The following is a 21,224-nucleotide window of genomic DNA, read 5'->3' as shown; positions in this document are numbered from 1 at the left end:
TCGGATCCCACATGTACACAGTGAGAAAAAAGTATTTCATATAACTGCCTTTGACGCCTCACCGTGAGAATTGTCCAGTCATGGAGCCTATTTTCACCATGTGCATGTTCTTAGTGTGCAGGCTGCTGAGCCTCATCACCAGTCTCTTCCTCCAGCATCTGTCTGTATTTCTCAGTTAGCGTTTAGCATGTCAGCTGTTTAGTTTCCCTCCCTCTCTCTGTGCTTTGTTTTTATCTCTGTGGTTAACGGACACAGTGCTTGACGACTTGCCTCTCGTTCATCAATTCAACACACATTCACATGGCTAAGCAGCAACTCTGGGTTCAGTGTCTTCCCAAGGACACTTCAACATTTAGAAAGTGCCAAGGATCAAACCGACAACCCTGCAATTAGTGGACAACCCGCTCTTGACTGTGTCACTCCAAGAATAACTAAGGGAGAATTTCTTGCAATGTGTCACACTTCACTTCTACTGAAATGGGACTTTTTCAGAGCAATTCTAAAGCAGATACTGTTTTACATTCTAGAGTCAAACTGGGAATAAAGTCAGCACAAGAATCATTTAGAAAAGAAAGAAAGTGAGCTAAAGTATTATAACAGTTTCTGACTTCACTGCAGATCAGCAAACTGATGCTAAACTAAATCTGTCTTCTCAGTTCGTCAAATTTTGACCTGGCTGAAGTCAGAATAGCATTTCAACCCATGCACTTAGTATACCCAGATTTCATGAGGTGAATTCTAAGAAGCAAAGCCGAGCTTACAGGCTTGTCAATGACGGCTCTATAAACGAGGAGCTATAGAAAACAACGTTTGAGGAAGCCCTCGACTGAACTCAGGACACAAAGGAAATTCTTCAGGAGAACAAACAACAAGCAGACGTTTGTGTGGCTGGATGCTGCAGTGGCCGATCCATGGGGCTGTGTGTGTGTGTGTGTGTGTGTGTGTGTGTGTGTGTGTGTGTGTGTGTGTGTGTGTGTGTCTGAGTGAAGAGGGAGGGTCCTGCCTGGCTTTTCGAACAAAGTCCTATCGATCAGGCCGTATCGGAATCATCTGATAGCTAATCAATGAGCTACACTTCCTCTCAGCGAGCAGGGAGGAGAGCAAAGCACGGCTCTCACAAGAGGAGGACCTTGATCCTTTGACCCCACAGTGTATTCCTCGAACACTCACACACACACAAGCAGACACACACACTTTCTCTCCATCTCTCCATCTCTTTATTTCTCTCTTATAATAACAGAACAAGACAGTGTGATAACTGAAAGCTGGTGCAAACCAAATAACCAAGATACATTAGAGTTTTATTTTAATTAGTCGGATTTATCGTTGACTTTCTCCCTTCACTGACTTTATTTCAATTTGGGCAGTAATTGTTTACGACTGACCATTTCATTTTCCATTATTGTTTTTATTTCTTCTCGTGATTAATTTCACCTCTCAAAGAATAATTATGAGAGGATTGATTTGATTATGCCTTTGTTCTGCTCCTATTGGCTCCATTGACTGAGGGAATGCCATGTTGCCATTTCGAGCGGATATATTTAATGATCACAATCAATGTTAAAGCTCTCTCTAGACTCAACTAACTCAATAAATATCTGCCAGGAGGAAATTTACCATCTAACTACAGCGGGCAATAAAGTCTGGCTTCCTGTTCTCCTCCCTCCCTCCCCCCTGCTCTCTCTCCATCTCCCTCTTGAAGATGACATTGTGATTAAAACTGTTGATCAATTTTCATTAAGTACTACTGTCGAGTCGATGAAAATATGATTTCCTTTCAATATCTGCACATGTGCTTTGCTTGCAGACTTTCTTCTGAGATTATATATTTTTAATAATTGTATAGGCAAAAGAAAAATTAGCTAACAATTCCCCCAGTGTCTTATAAACATTTTAATATAAAAATATATATTTTTTTATTAAATTCTTAAATTCAGGTTTTGCAGTTTTTTAAAGATCGAATTTGTATTCACCTGCAGGATGAGAAACTCCTTCGGCCTTTGTGTGTTCAGAGGTAGAAGGAGCAGAGACTGTGGCGGATGCACGTCTCTATGAGATGTGAGGAACCTGTTAAAACAGACTTCCTGTTCTGTTTGGCACATTATTCAAACACCACACTGCTCAGAAGCAAACTACAAATAATCCCTGAAAGTTCAGTACAGCAGGAGGCGTCGTGTTTTAAACAGTTTCTTTTTGCGAATGATGAAAGTTGTGTAACAGGACGATGGTGTTTGCATGAATGTTGGCACATGCAACAAAGTCTTCAGTCCTCCACGTGCTCTTTTACATAAAAATCTCAGAAGCGGCGCTGATAACATTTGGATCCAAATAGCTGTTTTCCAGCGAACCTGCTCCCTATCAAATGCACTTATTTCCCCCCGCAGATCTGCTCCAGCAATCTATAACATTCTCTGTTTTTATTGAAGCCTCAACACGACACCTTTGAGGAAATCCTTCCAGCTCCAAGTCCCCAGCGTGTCCTCACCGCTAGACAGCATGACCTTGTAAACCCTGAGTTATTTTACTCACCCATTGTGTGAAGACAGAAAGAAAAGAGAGAGGGGGGAGAGAGGTGAGGAGGGGCAGGGGGTAGAGAAGGGGGGGGAAAGAGCTCCTGCCTGTCACAGCTTTCAAACACAAAGAAAAATGAGCACTTGGGCTGAAGTACAATTATTAGCCCCTGTCCACAGATTCATCACACTATAGAGAGGGAGGGCGAAAGGGGAGAGATAGAGGGAGGAGCGCAGCGAGAGGAGGAGTGGAGGAAGGTAGGAAAAAGAGCTGTATGGGTGTGAGAGGAGCCATAGAGAAGATGGAAAGACAATGACGAGAAAACACTGGGAACAAAATAGAAAATAGGGCCGTTACAGTGAGAGGGGGAAACGAGAGAGCGAGCCAGGAGGAGTGCGAGGTGAAGCACGGGAAACTGCAGAGTCAAGAGAAACGACCGGGACGCAGGTTTTAGGGAAATAAAAGAGGGAGGAAAAGAGAAAGAGGGAGGCCGAGGTAAAGGAAGGTAAAATGAAATAAGAGGATTTGTCAGGCCAGTGGTTGGTGGCAGTAATAAAGCCCGCTAATCTGAGGGAGAACGCTTGGCTGCTCACACACTGACTCTCCTGACGCCCCACTTTACCACCGGGCCAAGCCAAGGTCACACACACACACACACAGTTCACGCATGTCCTCAATCCATCCCATCTATGCTTTGTGAAATAAGTGCGTGTTTTGTGTGCACTTTAAACCTGAGGTCTGGTGCCACCACTCACTTTACTGCTCTACACACACACACGCACACACACCTTTTTTCTTTCTCCCTGTGTCTCTCGCTGTCTCGTTAGGCAGCGTCTCCACCAAACAACCCCCTCAGCCATGTTGATTTTGAAATCTCATTTTTCTCTGTTTCTTAACTGGCTCCGCCGTGTGAATCAATACCTATCAAAAGCATTACATAAATACATCTGTCACGGGTAGATAGTGGAGTGGGGATGTAATATGTCTGGTTAAGGCCACCATAGGGTGAAAGGAGATATGGTGTGTGTGTGTGTTGTTAGAGGACAGCAAGTGTCACTTTGTGTGACCAGGTGTGTCGGGCGGAGTGAAAGGTTGTTATTGAGCCGTGGTAAATGACGCATAACCTGGTGCACCGCTTACTTAGCCCCAGACCCCGGCTCCCTCTGTCTCTCTTTATGTCAGTTGCTGCATGTTTGTGTGTGTATGTGCGTGTCAGTGTGTTATCATTGGTATGTTGTTATGATTTCTTGTAGACCACAAGTCTAAATGAAAGGTACACGTGAGTGGAAGAAGCCATCCATACAACTATGGGGGGGAGGATTGAACATTTTCAATAATGCTCATATGAGTCTCAGCTTTTTTTTTGTTGTCATCTTTTGAAAAAACTTTTTTTTCTTACAAAACAGCTTTTATTTTCTACCAGAACAAGCAAATGAAAGGAGAAATTTGACCCAATGTGGACGTAGAAACAAATAATTTGTTTTTATAAATAAAAGAAAGATTTAAAAGTGACAACAACACGATTACGATTCAAATTGTATTATTTGATGTCTGCATTTTGTAAGTTACTGTTTTTCATCCTTGGTGTTTCGAAGATATTCAGCCCTAATTCACTCAAACCTCTGTGCAGCTCAGACGGTGCCTAAACTCAAACAACTTTATTGGTTATGTTAAAACATGAAAATGAAAAAAACGGAGAGAATCGTCTAACATTACAGCTAATAAGACTGAATGTTCTTACATTTAGCATTACTGCTTCTTATCTCTCTCAAACAATATATTAAGAGACTTTGAACGATTCAATAAAAAAATATCAATGTTTTGTCAGAATTAGTGTTGATTCTTGAGTTACAGCCAAAACAAGTGACTTTGACCTTTGAAAACCAAATTCTGATCAATCTTTCCTTGAATGAAGAAATTCTCTGACAACATTTCTGGGGTGCGTTCAGTAGAATCATACATACACGAGACACAAAAAGCTCTTCTCGTTTATTTTTCTCAAACACAAACTGAGCATTTCTACCTTTTTCTTGCAGCGGTTTCTCGTCTCGTCTTCTTTCCCCTTCATCATCTTTTAGTGTTGTCATTGACATTTTCAAATATCACTTTGCTGACAGCAGACTGCAGCTGTGATTGACTGCGTGCTGCAGATTTACATGTCATACTGAAATAGCACAATAACCTGCACGCAGATAATCACCTCATTGAGAAACGCTCCGGCCTCTCTCCACTCACAATTACTATTGTGTATTTGATCATATAACCACTATCCAACAATGCTCTTAATGGGCTTATTGGCAGCGAACCAGGACGTGCTTGTAAATAAGTCTGACGCTGTTTGATTCTAATAAATTAGGCTGATATATGCAAACACGGTAAAATCATAACAATATCTAAATGTGAAGGCAGAGGTGGGGCGGTGACAGGTGGAGATTTATGCTGCTACCAACTGGCCCGGCATCATCACTCACTCACGCTATCTTCAACTTTTTTTATTTGTTTAATTTCCAAATGTGATTGCTCCAACCACTCCGGCCCATGCTGATAAATGCAAAGGATCGTGGGTAGAGTAGGCCAAGATTAATACGCATCATTTTTCAACTGGACCAATCCAACGAGTAAAAGAAGGGAATGTGTTAAGAGCTCAGAGGAGGAATGAGAGCCAGGCCTGTTGGGACGTGATGTAACGGAACATTTCCACCAGTACATTTTCTCTCTGGCTTTCCCCCTAATTGGGACTGTTCAGGTGAAAAGGCCTTTTAACCAAATAAAAGGCAAAACTAAAACACAATATACAGAAGAGCAAGCTTGATCTCTGTCATTTATTTACCTGTGTAATGTGAGTTCCCATTGTTTTACTGTCTTTTCTGTGAGGTACAACTCAACTGTGGATACTTACACACACATATTGTGTTTGTTTCTAGTCTAAGAAATATATTAATTTCTACTTTGATTCAACCTTTGTACAAAAACAGGTGCTTGCAGGGCTGTAACAGGTTCTGTAAAGGCAACAATTTAAAGAATTTTCCAGTAAATGTAAAATTTGCAACTGAAGTAAAAGATAGGAAGCATTAAATGAGGTTAAACAGCAATCATTTTAATTAGTAATAATAAAAAATAAGTACAGGGTAGAAGCCTAATTAACCTCAGACTGAAGCTGCCAACAACAACAGCAAAGTTTTTGTGAAGCGTCATTGAAAAATTCTGGTTTGTAAAACACTGCGAGAATAAAGAGAAACATGCGTGTTCACCTGAAGAGTGACAGTGTGTGTGTGTGTGTGTGTGTGTGTGTGTGTGTGTGTGTGTGTGTTATAAATGGAAGGCAGAGGAGTCACCTCTCAGAAACACACTCACATAACTATGAGATTAATTACAAGTACCGTGAATCACTGAGCAATTAATTAACTCATCCTTAGTAATGAGTGCGTGTTTGTGCTTGTGTGTGTGTGAGTGTGTGTGAGCCGTGCACACTCTGTGTCACACAGACAGCCTCTCCATCTCTCCACCTCTCGCCCTGTCCCCTCTCTAATTGCTTCCCTCTCTATTAAAATGCAGTCTGCTGTGACATCACTCAGCCCTCTGTTAGAGCAGGCCAGGGCACCAGGCAAACCACACACACACACACGCACACACACACACACACACACACACACACACACACACACACACACACACACACACACACACACACACACACACACACACACACACACACACACGCACATGCACACACACACTCACGCACACGCATACACAGTTTATTTTATAGTGTGGATTTTAGGGAGATTTTGCCTGTTTGAACATGAGACAGGAGTCAGAGTGAGTCTCACAGAGTCAACAGAGAGTTCAGGTCAGGTAACAATAATCAATGACCATCATGATAAATCTACTCTCACATCTGATCTGTCTCCCTGATTCTGTGTTTGTGTCACTGACAAAGAAAATACTAAGTTGTGACTGATCTGTGATCTTGTGTGTGTTGAGGGCCTAGATAAATATTATTTTATGTGAGCTTTCAGAAAATATATCAAATGATCATTTTACACCACTCAAAAGAACAGTTCTCATCATGAAAGTAATTTTTTTTTCAAACAATCACAGTGAACCAAACAAACATCCTTTTTTTATGTGGAAATAAAATAAAACTGGTTTCACCTTTGTCCTCTTCTAAAATGCATCAATATCAGAAAAACATATTTGTAATAAAGTGAAGATGCTTTTTTCCTATTTCTATATTGCTCTTGTGATTGTCTGACAGGCAGTGTTGCCTATGTGAGAATTCTCTTGAAGGAACATCACTGTGTTTATACTGGGCTCATCTGTCTGGAGTCACTGTCGACTATACATGTACAGTAATAGTAAATGTTTTGGGTCAAGAACAAAAAGTGAGTTATTATTAAATCCAGAAAAACATCTCAAATCTGCTGGTTTGTCGTCAGCATGTGTGGTGACGATAAAGCAGCCGACTAACGTCCCTTCCCCACTCTCTTTCTCTCATTCTCTCTCTCAGAGCTAATCTGATTGGTGCATAAATCATGCTGACATCAGCATGGGTGGAAGTTGGCCTACTCCTACACACACACACACACACACACACACACACACACACACACATCGAGCAGCACAGTGCTCCACGGTGATCATGAGGACAGTGGATAACAGATCTCTCTTTTATCATTCCCTGACTTTCCCTGACATTTAAAAAGCCATTAACACCACTGAGATTCACCCTCGTGTACATTTCATATGGAAGCCCCCCTCGACACACACACACACACACACACACACACACACACACACACACACACACACACACACACACACACACACGTACATGCTTCCTTGCCACTCACAGAGTCCATGCGCTCTCATGTGTGCAGAAATGATCTCAGTGATAACACAAAGGCCAAATGACACAGATGGAGCAGTGAATTCTACCATAATAACCTTTTCACGCCTCCTTTTCTGTGAGATTAAATCCAGCATGATTTTAATGGTGACAAGACACAGCTGGTGATACACTTATTGATCCCTTGATGAAATCAATGAGATTTGGGGGCATTGATATCCTCGATCAGAAGGCAGTCCTCCCCCTCTGACCCCCCGGTGTAATGACAAATGTGCTAAGTGGCTGTTGTTATGGTGTGACTGCCTTTGTTAATGGTAATTATCCGCCAATTCAGCCATATATACATGGGTCTACTGTAAACACTAACAGCATAATAGTATTTACTGCTGAGCACTGTATTAATTTATGGCCCATTATTGTAAAGCCCATCGTTACAATGTGAGCGAGCATTTATTGTAATCAGACGACTGATAGAGAATGGGAACTAATGTATGTAATGTACTCACGTAGTCCGCCTGACAAAACGGTGCAGTAGCTAATGCAGCTAATGACATACGGCCTGACTCTCTGTAGTTAGCATTTATTAGCAGCGAGCAGGAGCCTGAGTGAAAGTGCGAAACGGCAATCGACTAATTAGACTCCATTGTATCTGCATAGAAAACAAGAAGCGAGAATGCTAGCAGGGATACAATGGCTGCCCCAGCACTTAATCCGCAGGATGTTAATGTGAAACTGAAACTAAGTGTGCAGCATGAGTCATGACGAGCAGTGATATACAGCAGATTGCCATATTGAGCTCAGTCATTCAAATGCATGTTATTGGAATTCTGCAGATGGCAGAGGCACTTTTGGTGATTATTGATCGGACCTTTTTAAACTTCTCTCAAAACGGCTCTAAATCTCGCAGCCCCAGGGGCACGCTGGGACGCTTGGAAGACAGGAGACGTGTTTGCATTCAGAAAGTCATGAGAGGGAGATAAAGTCAGACGAGGCTTTAGGAAGAGGTTGACTCTTGGTTTGAGGCAGTGGAGGACATGGGTGTAAAATAACTCACATAGTCAAAGAAAAAGGGGAATTACAGGAGAAAAGAGATGAAATAATTGAGGTAATTCAACTGATCTAATGTGAGAGAGGCAAAAATATTTAAGAAGAAAGAAACGTTCACTGCTCGGTTCCCTGTCTCCTCAAGCAGCGTTAGAAGTTGTCATTCTGTGTGAGTGACTGTAAATAAAGAAGGACGACTTGACAGCTCCCAGAAGTGGAGCCAAAATATCTCAGTCACCCCTGGTGGCTGGCTGCAGTAGAGCAAATCCACCGCACCTCCTCCATGTTGGCAGATGGGACATGGAACTAAAACGTGTCAAATAAATGTTTCCAAAGATGGTTTCAGTCATTTTATATAAAGTACTTATCACACTGGTGCATGTTCAGGTCTTCATTTTTGTAAGTTAGATTTTAATTAGTTATTTGATGCTTTAAAAACAGGGTTTAATGTCTTGATTGACAGCTGAGATGATTGATCAGGTGGTTGTAGGGCGGGATCTCGAAACCTCAACTCTATTCCATGATCACTGAACAGATTCTGTCTCCAAAGTGGGAGGAAGTACAGACGTGTCCTCCATCTTTATGTACTGTACCCGACCTTCTGTTTTTTAATTTGAGGGCGAGAAAGACATGCCACATGTGTTGGGTAACAACAGTTGGATTCTGGGTAAATACTTTACTGAGTGAAAGGAGGGAGGAGGAGGAGGAGGAGAGGATCATAACAAAGAAAGTCTCTATCATTTATGAAGGTCTGCTCAGCTGGAGATACGGTGCTGACAGTTTGACTCGCTCTTAGCTGCACTTTTAATGCTGCGGGCCAAACAGCCTGCGACTCCAGATAGTAGGTGTACTTACTCACATCTGTTTTCATCATGCGTGAGATGGTTTGGCATTAACGCACATCTCTGTTATTAGAGTTTCCACTCAGGCTGATATGCGGCTGCGTTTATCTGCAGCTCATGAACATAATGAGCTCAAGGAGTGCAGTCGCTCCTCCAGAGCGACGGGTCGTTGTTTATCATTCCCTCTCCACTTGAGCTCTGTTTTTGTCTATCATCCCGCTCCCTGCATCATTTTGCATTCAAGTGTGGCGTCGCACTGTAGTGTCTGGTCTCTGTTGTGCGTCGTTGCAGAGGAGTGTGATGCACTGGGTCTCACCCCTTGTCCATCACTCTGCCTGCGGTAAGTCAGGCAGTCGGCAAGACAACCTCCCACCAGAGAAAGAGAGATGAATGGTGGGATTTGGAAGAGATGCACAACGAGAGGCAGTGCTATGACTCGAAGCATCGGTGCTGTGTCAAAAGTGGATTTGAAGATTATTTAGTGAAAGGAAGGGAGACGGAAGGTGGGGGGGGGGGGGGGGGGGGGTGATACAAGTATGTGATCATGAATGGCTATGAGAGAGGAACAGGTTAGAGACGGAGAGAGATTTAGTGAGTTATGTGTGTGAGAGAGTGAGAGAGAGCGTGAGAGAGAGAGAGAGAGGGAGACAGGATGAGTTACAGACCCAGAGAGGAAGAGAGAGCTTTCACACACGGAGACAGCCTGATGATTTAGAGCTAAAGGACACTGAGACAAGCTTTGCTGCGAGAAGAGGTGTTGGACCTAAAGAGCATAGAAACAAATCCACTGCAACGACAACACAACTGTGTGAGCACTGGGGCATCTGCACCTCTCTCTCTCTGTCTCTCTCTCTCTCTTATCTTATCTATGCATGCATTCGTGCACCTCCAGTTATGAAGACAAGAGCGTCAGGAGCGCTCTGCTATTTGAAAGGGACACTTTCAAAATGAGAGCAGCGAGCGCATGTTTATCTTGTTTATCAGGATGAAATGATAACGTGCACACACAGTGCGAAGGAAAAAAAAAAATGGAAAGAACATTCACCAAACCGTTTCCACCCTTGAACTAAACAACATGATAAGTGATTGTTTTTCTGATATCAACTTTTGGTGATCTGACACAAATTTTGTCATGGCCTTCTCCATCAACCTGCTGAATGCTCCAACTAAAGTAAAAGGTTTAGGGAAAGACGTTGGATGTGAGCTGCACTTGTTAATATAAAAGTCAGTGGCACTGATATTAACACTGGTTTGTCTGTAGAAACCAAAACACTAGTCAACTTGTCATTGTTATTTCTGTGTGTGTGTGTGTGTGTGTGAGGAGAGAGCACTTTAATAGCTGCAGGTATTTGTATGGCAGCACAGTCGTGTCCATATTTGGGCAGAGTGAGGCGGTCACTAATCCATCTGACCTTCTGGCTCATTTGCATGCACTGCCCCCTCCCCCCCCCCCCCGACTGAGAGATGCCATGACCTTTATTAGCTAATTAAGAAACATAACAGAAATAAACCTGACAGAATGGGAATGGACACAAACACACACATAAACTTGCACACACTCAGTGTGGTTGCTGACAGAATAAGGACGGGGAGACAAAAGAGCAGACATGAGACAGACTGGAAGAAAACTGTAAAGATAAATATGGCATACGTACATACATACTGTGTGCTCGTTCTTTGTTTTTCAGCCTTTATGTGGATGTGTTACCACACACACACACACACACACACACACACACACACACACACACACACACACACACACACACACGTTTTAATCGTTACATTTGCCAGCAGGCATTCAAGCATTATAGTATCATAGAAGTAGTTTCTCTTAATCACACACTGCGCTCCTTTAAATCTCTCTGTGCCGGAATAAGACAAGTAAATCTCTCTGTCTCTGCTGTCTGCTGCCACTTAAGGGCAGTCGCTCTCTTGTTCTCTTCTGCGTCTCCCACTAAGAACTTTTAATAAGCTGCTCGACCCCTCAGGCTGTAGGAGGAAGTGTGTGTGTGTGTGTGCATGTGTGTGAGTGTGTGTGTGTTCCCTCACACCACAGACAGACAGCAGCAGTACAAATAAACACACAACTACACACAAAACAATTTTGGACAATTTTTCCCATGAATTTGGAATGACGCAAATATTCAAACTGCGCCTAGGCACAAGTTCAAACACACACATATATATGCACATCAAATGCACACAAACATACACTGACTCACACACTGGGGGTGTTATCTCCCACACCTTCCCTGTGTTCACTGTGTGTTAATCTGAGCGATAATCTGCAGAGTGGGCAGAATATCATCTGACAAGCAACATGTGGAGGTATGAAGGATTACGCAATCAACTCCCCTCCTACAGCACATCACAGGGCTGACGATACAATGGAAACACACACACACACACACACACACACACACACACACACACACACACACACACACACACACACTTCACTTAATGCTGATGCTACCGAACTAGTTACGGGTTGTAATATTTTTTTTGATTTATTTTTATAAATAAATGATTTTGTGTATCTTTACCATTCAGATTAAAACCTATTGTGATACTTGACAGATGAATATAAAATGGAGAACTGAGAAATGAAATCATCAAAAGCATTTATTAATTTCAGAACACCCACGGCCTGTTCCCATGACGACTTCAAGGGAAGTTATCGAGACAAAGAGAGAAGGTGTGAGATGCTGTTTGATCTGGTTACTGAACAAGTGGAGAAAAGACAAAGTGAAGTGACGGCTGTGACCGACCGCTCAGTGCTACAGTGTCAGTCTGTCTCTGTCACCATGACAGGTCGGCAACTGTGGGAACCTCACACACACACACACACACACACACACACACACACACACACACACACACACACACACACACACACACACACAGAGCCGAGGGCCATATCACAGCCTGTGGTGAAGCTCCACACAGTCTAACTATCTACAGCCCATCTACATGTACAGTAAACATACACTGAAAACATTTGTTGCAGAATAAAGGTAGATATGAACTGCACCAGCTCTAAAATATCTGAAAATGAAAGCATAGCTGCTTGTTCTCGATTTGATGAATCAAAAACTAATTTGTTTACGGGTTTTTTCTCCTCCTGGCTGCTGAGCGGGACACCAGAGAATTCATATGTCAGGAAAACGTGACAAATTGTCCTGTTACAGTTTGTTGTCCAATGTCACAATGAGAGGAGGAACTCACACACTTTTACTCCAGCTTTCCCTCTGGAAATCTGACAGAGGCAAAGTTAGAAATTCATCTTTTAGTTATCTTTGAAGTCTGTTCAGTTTCTCGGAGTTTCCATTTTATTAGGTACATATCGAATCTAATCCAACAGCTCTGCAGTAAGATCTTTGTTAAGCATATAATGCTCATTTTGATTTTGCACTGTGTCTTTGTTATTGATTTAACTCTATGATCGATTTTGACGATAGAATTGTATAAAACAACGATAAAATTAAATCAATTAAAAATAAAAGAGGGCAAGCATGACGGAGAAAGTTTGGGAACAGTCGGTGTAAATAAAGATGCTCTGAATTGTATTGATCCATGGGAGGACAGGGTTATTGCAGTGGCACATGTGCAGTAAATAAATGGTTTTAAATATTTCATCTTTAATGCATTGCATCTGTTTATGATAGAGTCTGATGTTATGGTGTGATACTCTCCCTGTGTGTCTGTCTGTGTGGGCTTCCTCTGCCTCTGTTGTTTATATTTGCTCCTCTGCTTCTGAAGTGTGACGTCTGAAGCTGTGATTTTTATCCTCACAACGTTCCAGTAAATACTCCGACAAAACGCAGTGCATTCTGAGGAGCTTCAGGCCAGGGCAATCAATCAGGGAGAAAACAACAGAGAGATCAGGCTGTTTCTGCTCCATAAAACAGCCTTCAGAACAACAGCAACCTTTCACAGTCTGGGATGTAGAATTAATACTCTCACTTTTCTCTCCCTGTATTTTTCCACCGTCCTCCCTCTCAATCACTACATCAAAAACTGTCACCGATCCTGCGAACGGAGCTGTTAACAGTGTTTGCGACGGGGCAGCTTCTTTACTGTGTAGTTTGTTGTCGGTAAAACCAGTTGAGCGTTCCCCAGGAAACCCCGGTGGTGGACGAAAGGCAATGAATCTGTAACAACTCCAAACCGAGGCCGGAGCTCGAATCCCGAACCTGTGTAATGCAATGAAAGTCAGCAGAGTGTTTTCTTTACTTACTGGCTATAGGATCAGGGATAATGTTGTATAAATATTTGATGGTTTCCTTGCAGAGTCTTATATGGCTGAGAGAGTGCAGCATTAAGCCTGATGATCAAGGAGAACTTCAAGACGTGCTTTCAAACACACAGAAACAGCACAGCATGCACACAATCAGGTATGGCCGACACACACACACACACACACACACACACACACACACACACACACACACACACACACACACTCTGCCTGTCTGCACTGCATTGGGTTTCACTTTCTGCATGTGCTTGGTTTACAGATGATCATATCTTGCTGAGCTTGCAGTGAAAAGACAGATTCTTTACATCTTTGCCACCGCTGCCACCCTCACACAGCAACTTCTCATGATCTGACTGTCTGTTAACATCCCAGGGCATCTGTAAAGTTTTTGCTAATGCACGACAACACAAGAAAAACACTTTGTTAAATGCTCTGATTTGGTATAAATCAGTTGTTACGGAGATTGTTAACAAAAGTCTCAAATGTCACTATGTATTTCCTCTAGAATGTAGAGTGATTAGCTCTACCAGAGAGACACATTGTTAAATCGCTGCACAGTTATGGCTGCCCACTCTACACCCCTAAAACAAAGTGTCCACATTTTTCTCCATCTAGTGAGTGTGAAATGTCAGCCTGCGTATAATCTGCAGCGATCGACGCTGGCTAGAGCAGAGACAAAGAGTTTTTTCTCTGCTTCAGAGGTATATGCAGATGGCAGCTGATTTATGGTATTAACCTTTGCTATTCTAACTCCTGTCTATACTACACACACACACAACACACAGACACGGCCTACCAAACATATCGATCTACTACAAAGGTAGTCTTGTTAAAATCTGTATGCGAGTTGTTTTGCAATTAATTATGCAGTATCACATTTTATTTAGAAAGTCAAGATATAAACTATAAGTGTGTAATAACTTTCCTCGACCATCCCAAAGTACGTTAACCTGCCATATGCACATTTTACACAAATTCATTTGATAAATGTGTCACTCCCTCCAGTGTTGTCTTTGCTGTGGGTTGCTTGTCAGCAGCAACATTTTGGAGACAAACGGGCTCCTCGTGTTTTTAGTGTCCCTCCTCTTTTTTTTTTCTACTGAATTGTCAGTTTTTGCAAGTAGAGGAAAGAAAACACAGCAGAGGGAAGATGGGGAGATGAGAGAGGAGGCAAAGTATAAATACAAATTGGCGCGGAGGGACGAGAGTGAGATATCAAAAGACGAGATGGTGAGGGTTGAATGAAATCGAGTATCAGATGTGTCGTGGTCTCTAAGGTCAGGGTCTATATCACTCTCCGCTTCTGAAACAACAAGCACCACAACAAGCACCAGGGAGCCAACCAATCTGGGCTACTGCATTGTTCCCTATCTGCTGGAGAAAACAGCTCGCTCTCTTGTCTTCCTTTCTCTCTCTCTTCCCTACACACACACACTCACACACATATAAACAATCACTTCTCACTGTTCATATCTGGAGAGAGAGAGAGAGAGAGAGAGAGAGAGAATAGAGTGTGTTCCTTATTGTCCCCTTAGTGGTGATGTGGGGGTGTGTGTTAGGGCTTGATTGTTACTGGTTTACATAAGGGTATTAAACTCTAGCATAGTCCTATCTATCTGAGCCAGGCAGATATATTTGTGTTGTGGCTCCTTTATGCATTTGTTATTTCCAAAGAGGATTGGGATGCACCAGTGGAAGAGAGGATAGATAGCCTGCTGATATTACCCTCTTCCTCTCTCCCTCGCTTCCTCCTTTTTCCTCTAAAAAAACAAACTCTTGCGTGTTTGTGAGTGTGTACATGAGTGTGATTATCTGTGTGTGTGTGTGTGTGCATTGCTTCCAGAAACAAAAGCGGGTAATTAATTAAAGAGAAGTGCACTTCAGTGCCATTGTCCTGTTCAACAACTCTAACAGCGCTCAGCAAAACAGCATTCAGTGATATTAGAGTAATAATAGCTGTTGTTTTAATCTGAAATGGGAATGTATTGGCAAAACATTGTGTAGATGTATTCAGCTAAACCAACGTAATGTGCAGACAAAAGTTTACTTTCTATTTACAATTCAAACAGGAACCCACTGCAAAGTAAATGAGCACAAATGGTGGAGTACATTTACACACAGAACACTGACCTGTGAGTACAGTTCACATACTTAAGAAAAACTATTTCTACTTTATTATAGGAAATCCTTCCATCTACAGCCTTGTTTGTCTTTTTTTTAATCAGGGGCCATAAAGCGGCCACAATTTACACAGAGGAGACGATGTTATGGTCAACATCCGAACACTATTCCTGAGTCAGTAAATTTCACATTTAAGTCAAACCTTGTTTACTAGGTTAGCTCTATTAGCTCTATTTCTGTATTGTTACAGCTCTATAACTTTGAACAAATCGTTTAATATATTTAGAAAATTGTTCCTTTCTCGTTCATCTTATTGTATTGTTAATAAGTGACTAGTTTTTTAGTTTGAGGACTACTGGCAGGACATGGTCACTACAGATTAGCCCCTGCACTTATTTTAAAGGAAGATGAAGGTTTTTGTTTCTGGACCAAGGAGCGTGCACCTAGCAACTTCAGAGTTTGTCAGTGTTATATTTCTTTAGCTGGTTAATAATGCTTTCTATAGTGGTAAACCCACTGTTGTTCAGAGTTTGAGTGTTAGTTATGTCCAGTATTTCAGTTTCTCCCACTGGAACTAAAAGATGTAATGTGATAATAGAAGGTTTAGAGTTGTTAAAAGGCCCTTCTCACAAATAAAAATAAAATAGTACTGTTGTACTTACTTTGGTCATTAGTAAAGGTGTTTTTAAAAATGTTCACTGGTGTGTTATAAAGCATTTGTTAAATTTTCATACAGCTCATTATAAAGCATAAGCAACTAAATGATGTTTCAAAACAAGATCCTTTATTTTTGTTTCTTAATTAAGGTACAAACTTCTGTAAAATTTTGAATGCAGGACCTTTACTTTTAAATTCATTATTTCTAAACTTTCACTTGTGTGAAATCTGAATTCTTCCTCCACCACTGATAAAATAAATATATTTTAAATAGCGAATGTGAGATAAATTTTGAATCTGCGTCTTCCAACGTGCGCCTCCCTGAGAGGGCGGCTGTTATATTTGAGAATTCCGCCCAATCTGCATGTGTCTGTGTGCCGGAGGATCAGGCAGAGGAGGTTAAATCAAAGTGGAGTCAATAACTTCATCCCTCCCTCCTGGTCGGCTCTGCCGGGCTGCTGGGAACGCCTGCTGCTCGCTGCACGGCTCGTGAAAGAGGAGGACAGGATGTGGTTCAACACTCTCACAGACACTAAAGGAGGGAAGAGTCGTGCTGCTAATACAGAGGATGATCTAAGACTCTGGCACACATGTATATCCAAACACACACACACAAATGGACACACACACACACTCACACACACACTCACACACACACTCACACACACACACACACACACACACACTCACTCACTCACTCACTCACTCACTCACTCACTCACTCACACTCACACACACACACACACACACACACACACACACACACACACACACACACACACACACACACACACACACACACACACACACACACACACAGGCTTCCTCACTGTGTCTGGGAATGATAATGAGCTATATTCTCTTTTCTCCCAACCTAAGAGCCTGAGTCCAGTCATGGCCACAGCCTCCGCTAAATCAATATCATCATCCATAATCTTTATTGTGGGATGAAACACAGCATAAATCAGCACAAAGCCTTTTACACATCCCTCTCTTTAGCAGCCTCCGATTGCACGCAGCACTCTCCTGGGCCGACTACACTTTCTTTTCAGTACAGAGGGGTTGTCTCCCAGCGCCTCTGCAGCAGCGGCTCATGCATCATATCAAATATTTGTTTGGTGGTTTTGATCACACTCTGTTTGCAGCAGGTGTGAAAGGTGAGCTGGGAGAGTTGCCGGTGTCTGTTTGTGAGCAAATTAATTGTCTTGCAGTGGAGTGGGAGGATGTTTAAGTTGTTAAATCTCTGTGTGTTTACGCAGGACAGGGACGTCTGTGTGTACAAGTGTCATTGAGTGAGTGTGTATGAGTGTGTGTGTGTGTGTGTGTGTGTGTGTGTGTGTGTGTGTGTGTGTGTGTGTGTGTGTGTGTGTGTGTGTGTGTGTTATCCAGCTCTGCTCTCTCTTTTGAGTGTGAGTGTGAGTAATGAGGTTTGGAGAAGAAAGCTTAGCCAAATCCTCTCATCAGTCTTCACTCCTTCAATATCCAATCAGCAGGCTAATTCAATACCCAATCACTGAGCTAATAGCATCCAGTTTGAGAGGAGAACCAATGAGAACTTACCTAATGGACCCAGGGGACGAACTAGCCTGACTAAAAGTTATCGCAAAAAGAAAACAGAAAATCTTTTCTCTGTAAAGAAAATGTAATGTCTCACAGTCTCAGTTTAGTGCTGCAGTAGCTGTGGAGCAGAGGAAACATTTTCATCAAACTGCTTTAGTCTCTTCCAGAATGTCGAAATCAGCAGCTAAAATAAAAACCAGAAATATTTTCATCAATTCCCCTGCATCTATAAGTTTACAGCTCGTTTTATTGTAGAATTTGTTTTGTTTTCCGCATTATACTGCGCTCATCACTGTGACATTTAACATGCAAACTGTTCCACACCTCCCTTTCCTCTGGGGCTGTGATCGGCTGGTGTGTAAGTGCACGAGGCTGCAGGAGCGTCCCAGCCGTTGTAGTGTCACAAATCCCCCCTTCCTGACATGCACTGAATAAACTGTCACGGGCGTTATATAGTGTCGCCATAAAGCCCACCATCAAACAGTTACTACCTCCACAGCTTCAGTCCACTGCACCAACAACACAAACAAATCACGATGCGGCATGTCCTGGTGATTCCAGGTGAGTCTGTGTTTGTGTGTGTGTGATATACTGTAAAGTGGGCTGCATACATGACTGTGTTCTCTGATATGATCATACACCATATAACCTTCTATATCCTGCTCGGCTGCAATCCATATTGACCTCCCTTTCTCAGCCTCCTTCGCTAAAAGCTCTCGGGCGTGTTTCATGGCACATTCGTATATACATCCAGTTTCCTGGGCCTCTGTTTTCTGTCACTGCACAGTTTTGTGCTCGGTCATTAAAGGAGGACATCAGCATGCATCACATTTAATTTGGTTGGTGGGAATTTAAGGGTGATTTAATGTAAGCACTGGTGTCTGGATGTATTTAACTGGGAAACGTACAGCAACGAAAATATGACAATTTTTGGGTCTATTTTGCTGTTAGTGGTGTATTGATCTCTACCAAGCAAATACCTTGAAACACATAGACATGACTTAAACATACAATATGTAACTTTATATTCGCGATTTAAACAATAAGAAAAAAACTCATTTCATGATGTTGTGAAGCAGCGTGGAATCATGGGAGTTGATCTTCTTGGGTCACATGGTTCCCCTGAGCTTCGGCAGCATAAAGTGCAGAAGGTGCAGAAATTGGCAGTGAATAATCGCAATCTATTACGAGTGACCTCTCATGCGAGGACGGGCAAAGACGACCAAAATGAAACGTCCCGTTACCCTGAATAAAATTGGTGATTTCTCTTGAACAATGGTGGAAACATTTTGTAAGTGCACAAGTCAACAAATATATAAGGTCTCGCTGTTTTAAGTCATTTTGTTGAAGAATTGTTACATATACCTTTAAGGTCAGACTAGCTTCTACTGAGTTAGATAATATTTCATCCAAGATGAAAAATATACATTTTCAGAGTCGTATCCTGACTATTTTTCACTGGCATTGTAATTGACAGAGGAAAATGCAATGGAATTAAATATCCTGTAAAATGGGAGCATGTTGGGGCTCTAGAGTTGCATTCTGGGAAATAGGAGATCCCTTCCTGAAGCAGGAGACAAGGCTATTTTAGTCAAGGTGTATAAACTTTCTGTGCATCATCAGTGAAATACTTAAAGCTCTGAGCATCACTCACTAATGATACACTGCACAACAGTGTGAGAGTAGAGGAGGAAATGCCCCTTTAATCTTCTCCTTGGCTACATCATCTTTTATTGGTGGACAAAGTGAATCTCAGCCCCATAGAAATGACAATTGATTTGCAGGTTATTTCCTGCTTCCTGTGAGCTAATTGAAATAAACTGGGACGGCAGACTCAGGCTTTGCAGCATCTATCAATACTGCAGTTGTACAGTAGTGAGAGCTTCGTGCCTGCGGCTGTGCCTTAACAGAACATTTGTTTCATTGGTTGGCTCATCACCATGCCAGCGTTTTATGTGTGTTCATACCACCTGGTGTATAAGCATTCCCTTTAATGACAGGAGATAAGTAAGCAGAATAAGAACAGTGTGGATGTGTACGTGTTTGGGCCTATGTACATGTAACTTTATTTATAGAGCACTTTTTAAAATGCGTGTGTGTGTGTTTGTTTGACACGATGAAGTATGTGGAGATTTTGTGTGGAGGGAACTTAAAAATCTCTCTCTCTCCTATGGAGTAATATCAGAGATCAGGTATTGTGTAGTATTAGGGTTACATAAGGTTTTAAACACACACACACACACACACACACACACACACACACACACACCTTTTCCCATCAATTTAATTACGGTAAACATACTATGGATAAATATACAGCATCCAGCAGTGCACATCTGTCTGGACGTATGTACGGCAGGAGAGAGGGGAGGAACCAACTCGTTGCTCATGTATGGAAGGCAGCAGAAGAATAAGTGTTGACATCTGTGCATGCATGCGTTAGCTCAGGAGCCGCATTTTATTTACTTATAATGTCCCAGCTGTCGTGAGCAGCAGGATTTTACACAGATTAAACATGCGAGTGTATGAAATCAGTGTCTTCGCTTTGAGATAAACCACTGAAGGAATTTAACCTGAGCAAGATGCTCACTCACACTGTCCCAACACCAGACATTTTACACCATCCTGGCTACACAAAGATTGAATCTTTAAAATCATTACATTCATTTTGCAGATGATTTTGTCCAAATGACGTACGTATGATGCAGCAGGAACTGTAAAAACATGTTTGGCTGGTTTGAATCCACTTCATTTGAGGAAAAAGCATGAAATTCTCTAAATACATTTTTTTTATTTGTTTTCTTTACCTTCTTTACCCTACCCACAGCAAATGTTTATCTCCTCTAACTGTTTTTCTCTTAAAGCACAGAAGAGAAGATTTAAACCCGTGTGTTCCAACGATCTAATAAAAGTCTCGTTAGGCTGCAAGATAACACTGAATCATCATTATATCTATCTGCATATTACCTGTGCTGCTACAATTAGCTATGAATCTCATTTGAATCTCATTTAAATTCCTCTTATGAATCTCAATTAAACTCAGAGATTCCAACAAACAATAGCTATGGAAATGTGCATGTCTACACACACACACACACACACAGACACACACACACACACACTCACAGAAACAGAAATAGACACTGCACCTGCTGTTATCATTGCTGTTGTTTTAAATGTGTTGAGTTTAATTAATTTGTTTGATACTCCAGACAAATGCTTTACAAATCCTCACGTGGTAATTAACAATTATCGTACATTTAATAAGCACACTGAGATAATGAAACAATTAGAGAGAAACAAGCTGTTTAAAGACTGGAGCAGGGCTTTGAACTCCTGTATATGATTTAATTGTCTTTCAGTGGCTTCCAACTTC

The 21,224-nt window shown here is 41.9% G+C and overlaps 1 protein-coding gene across 1 annotated transcript in view; it reads right to left on the bottom strand.

Moving 5' to 3' along the window:
* The window catches only part of LOC109624218 (transcription factor Maf), a 48,026-nt gene that overhangs the window by 6,887 nt on the left and 19,915 nt on the right, over positions 1-21,224 (bottom strand). The gene's annotated exons all lie outside the window — the stretch shown is intronic.

This window comes from Paralichthys olivaceus, chromosome 7 (assembly GCF_024713975.1).
Source record: "Paralichthys olivaceus isolate ysfri-2021 chromosome 7, ASM2471397v2, whole genome shotgun sequence".
Classification (NCBI taxonomy): domain Eukaryota; kingdom Metazoa; phylum Chordata; class Actinopteri; order Pleuronectiformes; family Paralichthyidae; genus Paralichthys; species Paralichthys olivaceus.
Note: the sequence above shows the minus strand (reverse complement) of the source record. Positions and strands in the feature narration are given on the sequence as shown.